The sequence below is a fragment of the Rutidosis leptorrhynchoides genome, chromosome 4 (assembly GCF_046630445.1).
Source record: "Rutidosis leptorrhynchoides isolate AG116_Rl617_1_P2 chromosome 4, CSIRO_AGI_Rlap_v1, whole genome shotgun sequence".
Lineage (NCBI taxonomy): Eukaryota > Viridiplantae > Streptophyta > Magnoliopsida > Asterales > Asteraceae > Rutidosis > Rutidosis leptorrhynchoides.
The window spans coordinates 279848201-279856781 of NC_092336.1; positions in this window are offsets into that span (position 1 = coordinate 279848201).

Here is an 8581-nt window from a genome sequence, read left to right on the forward strand (position 1 = left end):
ATTAGTATTCGCCACGAGGGTGAATAGTCCTAACGAAAATTTTTCAAACCCTAACTGACTTGTTCAAACATATATTAAGAGATTCTATTCCAACACGGTGTATCTTCGTCATTTATCCTGTATCGAATTACTCGTTTCACTTCTAGTACCGCGTATCTCCCACAACCGACGAACCGAGCAAATGTACGATTCAATCTTGGAAAGACATGTTACAGACTGGTATTGTCACCTTTAGTAGTTCCTCTTACAACGACAGCTATCACTCGTATATTAACGCAGCACTTCCGAAACCCTATATGACCGCAAATGTCATACCCCTGTTCATTTAACCAAAGCATGTGGCAAGCAAATCACTGAATCTGAACTCCATCAAGAAACAACATTTAAGATCGTTCACTCAAAACGACCCGTAGTCGCCAAAGGGGCTATACCGATATTCGACGTAAACCTCTCGAATCCCAAGTTAGTAACAGTGTAATATTGAGAACCCGCACCTTGGAAGGGTGTAATCCATTTCAGGAATCAGGGAAAGTTAAACCCGCGACATGTTAACCCTTTTGAAACCTTGGGGCGTATTGGAACCGCTCCCTACCGTTTAGAACTTCCGACTCAATTAAGTTTCCGTTTACCCTACATTTCGTGTAACAAACTTAGAAACGTGTCCTGCGGAACAGGAACGTGCAATCCTGCTGGATACATCAACTATCGATGACAAACTTCTCTTCATAGGAAAACCAGTTGAAACCGGGGATCGTAAAAACCGAACCTTAATGCAACGTAAAACCCTGACTATCCAAATTCATGAGAACCCTCAAGAACGTACTTTCACTTATTCATAGCATTGACAACGTAAAGTCTCGAGTAAGAGATATCGACTACTACTTCCAACTAAATTTCGGGGCGAAATTTCTTTTGAGGTGTGGATAATGTAACATCCCGCATTTTTTCGTTAAATTATTTTTAACGCCGTCTTTTTTTTCTTTTTAAATGATATTCCTCGTATCTAGATTCGTAACCTCCGTTAGCTAACATTCTAAATATTCTCGTTATCGGATTTTAATATCTCCCGTACTCCCGTGAAATTTAAAATAATTCGTTCGGTTAATTCCCGCACCCGATTCATAGTTGAGGGACCAAACTTGCCAAGGGTTCAAACCTTTGACTAGGTCAAAGGGTCAAACCCTTTCCACCCTTTCATTATCACCTCCTCCATTTTATTACTTCCTCCATTTTCTCTCTAACTCCAAACACAAAGATTCATCATCCATTTATGATCTAGCGGGTATTTTGCAAAACAAATTACATATTTGAGCTCTTTACAACTTCCTCTTCGTTTTGGTACCAACTTCATCTCATTTGGGTAACATTTCTAAAACACTAAATTTCTTTAAATTCGTGTTCTTGACTTAAAAGTATGTTAATTAGTGTCTATGGCTCATTGTGATGTCGTGTATGTAATTTGTATGCTCGATTTGTTGTTTTTGGTGTAACTAGTTCATTATGAAAATTGCTTGCTAAATCCTTGATTTTGGATGATCAATTGTTGTTAGATTGTTAAAGTGCATGTTTTAAAAGTGTTACTAGTATCTTTAGCTTCGTTTTGATGTATAGGTTGATTAAGGAAACATCAAACTCATGACTATTGATTTTTGTGAATTTTCGTTAGAGTTTGATAGACTTTAAATGAATTTTTGATGATTTGAATGCCATGAAATGTTGTTAGTAAGTATTTAGTTGTATTACATGTTTCATTACCTTCAAAACGGCATATCATATGTATAAATTGGATTCCCAAAACTTAAATTGCAATTGATGAACTTGAAACCTTGATTTGGAACGTTTAACGAACTTTCGACGAGGTTTTTGTTGTCTTAAATGATGATTTTGATTTATTATATGTGGTTAGTTGTATTCCTTGTCAAAATAGCTTTCCGATGATATAAAATACATGTTCTAATTGTTTGCGGATCATAAATTGTGATTGTTTGAAGTTTGGGTCGTGCACTTGAGAAATTCAGCAAACAGGGCCTGGAAGGCAATTGGGACGCCGTCCTGATATTTGGGACGCCGTCCCACTCTTCATATTGGGACGCCGTCTTGACATTTGGGACGCCGTCCCACTCTTCATATCAGGACACCGTCCTCATTTTTGGGACACCGTCCTGATACACTAAAATGGGCTGTTTGCTTTGATCTTTTGACGTAAAATGTTTACTATGCTACGGACCTCCGATTAACATGAAACTTGGCTAACATGCTCATATATGATTATATAACTTTGAAAAATTGTCGGATACCCAACCCGACCCCGTTGACTTTTCCGTTGACTTTGACCCGACCAAGTTTGACTTTTTGTCAAACTTAACCAAATACTTATGCAACCTTTCTAACATGATTATTTACTTGTATCTAGCATGAAACTTGACTAGTTGATTCACATGTTAATATAATCGAGTCGTAACGAGCCATAGGACTAATTGAACATCTTTGACCGTTTGTGTTTACCGTTATTGATATAACCTATATGTTTAGGTCAAGACTAGCCTTGTCTTTGCACGCGTTTACTTGTTGAAGTAATTTTATAACTCTCGCACTCAAGGTGAGATCATAGTCCCACTTTTACTCTTTTTGAACTTATATTTGGGATGAGAAAACATAAACGATTCTTTTGAATTAAGTGAACACAAGAACGGGAAAACAAACATTCTACATACGAGTTTAGAACAAAAATCCTCAATTCGATTATCATTAGTTACACTTGATGGGTGTAAGCGAGAACTTATGTTATATGGCCATATGGGTTGACAACCCTCATCTTTGACGGTTCGCTACCGTCTACGGATGAAATATATTTTCGAGAATCAGTGTTTGTTCTAGCACTATGGATGGGGTATACAATGGATGGAATGTTAAGCTTTGATAATTGGGTGCTCGTGAATATTAACTTTTAGAATGTATTACTATTATTTCAACTTTGCAAACCTTGTGGTTCGACTTACTTTACTTTTACTTACATACTTACTTAAACCTATGATTTCACCAACGTTTTCGTTGACAGATTTTCTATGTTTTTCTCAGGTCTTGCACGATATGTGATACATGCTTCCGCTCATTATTTGATACTTGCATTGGATGTCGAGTATACATGCTTTTCATGGAGCGTCTTATGACTTTACTTTAAACCGTGTCGCCTAGATTTCCTTTGTACTTATAACCTTGTAACTTAACTTTTGGTTGAACAATTCTTGTAAACTTTGGAAACAATCTTTATTTTGAAATGAAGGCGACATATTTTGGTCAAACTTTGTCTTAAAGACTTATGACCATGCAATGGGACCTACGTAGATGACGTCGTCACTTGACGATTTGTCGGGGTCGCTACATCTTGATCTTGGATGATTACTTGGAATGGATTTAGAAAACTTGGAAGTAAACTTGCAATCTTGGAAGTATTCTTGATTTTATGAAACTAGAACTTTTGGAATTTATGAAGAACACTTAGAACTTGAAGATAGAACTTGAGAGAGATCAATTAGATAAAGAAAATTGAAGAATGAAAGTGTTTGTAGGTGTTTTTGGTCGTTGGTGTATGGATTAGATATAAAGGATATGTAATTTTGTTTTCATGTAAATAAGTCATGAATGATTACTCATATTTTTATAATTTTATGAGATACTTCATGCTAGTTGCCAAATGATGGTTCCTACATGTGTTAGGTGACTCACATGGGCTTCTAAGAGCTGATCATTGGAGTGTATATACAAATAGTACATACATCTAAAAGCTGTGTATTGTAAAAGTACGAATACGGGTGCATACGAGTAGAATTGTTGATGAAACTGAACGAGCATGTAATTGTAAGCATTTTTGTTAAATAGAAGTATTTTGATAAGTGTCTTGAAGTCTTTCAAAAGTGTATGATTACATATTAAAACACTACATGTATATACATTTTAACTGAGTCGTTAAGTCATCGTTAGTCGTTACATGTAAATGTTGTTTTGAAACCTTTAGGTTAACGATCTTGTTAAATGTTGTAAACCCAATGTTTATAATATCAAAAGAGATTTTAAATTATTATATTATCATGATATTATGATGTACGAATATCTCTTAATATGATATATATACATTAAATGTCGTTACAACGATAATCGTTACATATATGTCTCGTTTCAAAATCATTAAGTTAGTAGTCTTGTTTTTACATATGTAGTTCATTGTTAATATATACTTAATGATATGTTTGCTTATCATAATATCATGTTAACTATATATATAACCATATATATGTCATCATATAGTTCTTACAAGTTTTAACATTCGTGAATCACCGGTCAACTTGGGTGGTCAATTGTCTATATGAAACCTATTTCAATTAATCAAGTCTTAACAAGTTTGATTGTTTAACATGTTGGAAACACTTAATCATGTAAATAACAATTTCATTTAATATATATATAAACATGGAAAAGTTCGGGTCACTACAGTACCTACCCGTTAAATAAATTTTGTCCCGAAATTTTAAGCAGTTGGAGGTGTTGACGTATCTTCTGGAAATAAGTGAGGGTATTTCTTCTTCATCTAATCTTCTCGTTCCCAGGTGAACTTGGGTCCTCTACGAGCATTCCATCGAACCTTAACAATTGGTATCTTATTTTGTTTGAGTCTTTTAACCTCACGATCCATTATTTCGACGGGTTCTTCGATGAATTGAAGTTTTTCGTTGATTTGGATTTCGTCTAACAGAATAGTGAGATCTTCTTTAGCAAAACATTTCTTCAAATTTGAGACGTGGAAAGTGTTATGTACAGCCGCGAGTTATTGAGGTAGCTCCAGTTAGTAAGCTACTGGTCCGACACGATCTATAATCTTGAATGGTCTAATGTACCTTGGATTTAGTTTCCCCCGTTTACCAAATCGAACAACGCCTTTCCAAGGTGAAACCTTAAGCATGACCATTTCTCCAATTTCAAACTCTATATCTTTTCTTTTACTGTCCGCGTAGCTCTTTTGTCGACTCTGGGCGGTTTTCAATCTTTGTTGAATTTGGATGATTTTCTCGGTAGTTTCTTGTATTATCTCAGGGCCCGTAATCTGTCTATCCCCCACGTCACTCCAACAAATTAGAGACCTGCACTTTCTACCATAAAGTGCTTCAAACGGTGCCATCTCAATGCTTGAATGGTAGCTGTTGTTGTAGGAAAATTCTGCTAATGGTAGATGTCGATCCCAATTGTTTCCGAAATCAATAACACAAGCTCGTAGCATGTCTTCAAGTGTTTGTATCGTCCTTTCGCTCTGCCCATCAGTTTGTGGATGATAGGTAGTACTCATGTCTATACGAGTTCCCAATGCTTGCTGTAATGTCTGCCAGAATCTTGAAATAAATCTGCCATCCCTATTAGAGATAATAGAGATTGGTATTCCATGTCTGGAGATGACTTCCTTCAAATATAGTCGTGCTAACTTCTCCATCTTGTCATATTCTCTTATTGGCAGGAAGTGTGCTGACTTGGTGAGACGATCAACAATTACCCAAATAGTATCATAACCACTTGCAGTCCTTGGCAATTTAGTAATGAAATCCATGGTAATGATTTCCCATTTCCATTCCGGGATTTCAGGTTGTTGTAGTAGACCTGATGGTTTCTGATGTTCAGCTTTGACCTTAGAACACGTCAAACATTCTCCTACATATTTAGCAATATCGGCTTTCATACCTAGCCACCAAAAATGTTTCTTAAGATCCTTGTACATCTTCCCCGTTCCAGGATGTATTGAGTATCTGGTTTTATGAGCTTCTCTAAGTACCATTTCTCTCATATCTCCAAATTTTGGTACCCAGATTCTTTCAGCCCTATACCGGGTTCCGTCTTCCCGAATATTAAGATGCTTCTCCGATCCTTTGGGTATTTCATCCTTTAAATTTCCCTCTTTTAAAACTCCTTGTTGCGCCTCCTTTATTTGAGTAGTAAGGTTAGTGTGAATCATCATATTCAGTTGTTTCTGATTAAATATGTGTTGAAGACTTTGATGGTCGGTATATATAATACTTTTAACCCCATATAAGTAGTGCCTCCAAGTCTTTAATGCAAAAACAACCGCGCCTAATTCCAAATCATGCGTCATATTATTTTGTTCGTGAATCTTCAATTGTCTAGACGCATAAGCAATCACCTTCGTTCGTTGCATTAATACACAACCGAGACCTTCCTTTGATGCGTCACAATAAATCACAAAATCATCATTCCCTTCAGGCAATGACAATATAGGTGCCGTAGTTAGCTTTTTCTTCAATAACTGAAACGCTTTCTCTTGTTCATCCTTCCATTCAAATTTCTTCCCTTTATGCGTTAATGCAAGTCAAGGGTTTTGCTATTCTGGAAAAGTCTTGGATGAACCTTCTGTAGTAACCAGCTAGTCCTAAAAATTGACGTATATGCTTCGGAGTTTTTGGGGTTTCCCACTTTTCAACGGTTTCGATCTTTGCCGGGTCCACCTGGATACCTTCTTTGTTCACTATGTGACCGAGGAATTGAACTTCTTCCAACCAAAATGCACACTTTGAAAATTTAGCGTACAGTTTTTCTTTCCTCAATACTTCTAGCACTTTTCTCAAATGTTCTTCGTGCTCTTGATCATTCTTTGAGTAAATAAGTATGTCATCGATGAAAACAATGACAAACTTGTCAAGATATGGCCCACACACTCGGTTCATGAGGTCTATGAACACAGCTGGTGCGTTAGTCAATCCAAACGGCATAACCATAAACTCGTAATGACCATAACGCGTCCTAAAAGCAGTTTTTGGAATATCATCCTCCTTTACTCGCATTTGATGATATCCAGAACGTAAATCGATCTTCGAATAAACCGACGAGCCTTGTAATTGATCAAATAAGTCGTCAATTCTCGGTAGTGGATAACTGTTTTTGATGGTAAGTTTGTTCAACTCTCTATAGTCAATACACAACCTAAATGTACCATCCTTCTTCTTGACAAACAAAACAGGAGCTCCCCATGGTGATGTGCTTGGTCGAATGAAACCACGTTCTAATAGTTCTTGCAGTTGGCTTTGCAGTTCTTTCATCTCGCTGGGTGCGAGTCTATAAGGAGCACGAGCTATTGGTGCAGCTCCTGGTACAAGATCTATTTGAAATTCAACAGATCGATGTGGAGGTAGTCCCGGTAATTCTTTTGGAAATACATCGGGAAATTCTTTTGCGACGGGAACATCATTGATGCTCTTTTCTTCAGTTTGTACTTTCTCGACGTGTGCTAGAACAGCATAGCAACCTTTTCTTATTAGTTTTTGTGCCTTCAAATTACTAATAAGATGTAGCTTCATGTTGCCCTTTTCTCCGTACACCATTAAGGGTTCTCCTTCTTCTCGTACAATGTGAATTGCATTTTTATAACATACGATCTCTGCTTTCACCTTCTTCAGCCAGTCCATGCCAACTATTACATCAAAACTCCCTAACTCTACTGGTATCAAATCAATCTTAAATATTTCGCTACCCAGTTTAATTTCTCGATTCCGGCATATATTATCTGCTGAAATTAATTTACCGTTTGCTAATTCGAGTAAAAATTTACTATCCAATGGCATCAATGGACAACTTAATTTAGCACAAAAATCTCTACTCATATAGCTTCTATCCGCACCCGAATCAAATAAAACGTAAGCAGATTTATTGTCAATAAGAAACGTACCCGTAACAAGCTCCGGGTCTTCCTGTGCCTCTGCCGCATTAAAATTGAAAACTCTTCCGCGGCCTTGTACATTCGTATTCTCCTGGTTCGGGCAATTTCTAATAATGTGGCCCGGTTTTCCACATTTATAACAAACTACATTGGCATAACTTGCTCTGACACTACTTGCTCCGCCATTACTCGTTCCGACACCATTTGTTCCTTTCGTTCTGTTAACCCCTGGTCCGTAGACCTCACACTTCGCCGCGCTATGACCATTTCTTTTACACTTGTTGCAAAATTTAGTGCAGAACCCCGAGTGATACTTTTCACACCTTTGGCATAGCTGCTTCTGATAGTTGTTGTTGTTGCGGTTATTATTGTTGTTGGGATGATTGTTGTAGTTGCTGCTGTTGTTGTTGTTGTTGTTGTTGTTGTTGTTGTTGTTGTTGTTGTTGTTGGGCCGTTTGTTGTAGTTGCGATTGATGTTGCGATTATTGGGATAGTTGTTGCGATTATTGTTGTAATTGCTGTTGTTGTTGTATTGGTGATTCTTATCACCGTTTTCCTCCCACTTTCTTTTGATTTGCTTCACATTGGTCTCTTCAGCAGTCTGTTCTTTAATTCTTTCTTCAATCTGGTTCACTAGTTTGTGAGCCATTCTACATGCCTGTTGTATGGAGGCGGGCTCGTGTGAACTTATATCTTCTTGGATTCTTTCCGGTAATCCTTTCACAAACGCGTCGATCTTCTCTTCCTCATCTTCGAATGCTCCCGGACACAATAGGCACAATTCTGTGAATCATCTTTCGTACGTGGTAATATCAAATCCTTGGGTTCGTAACCCTCTAAGTTCTGTCTTGAGCTTATTGACCTCGGTTC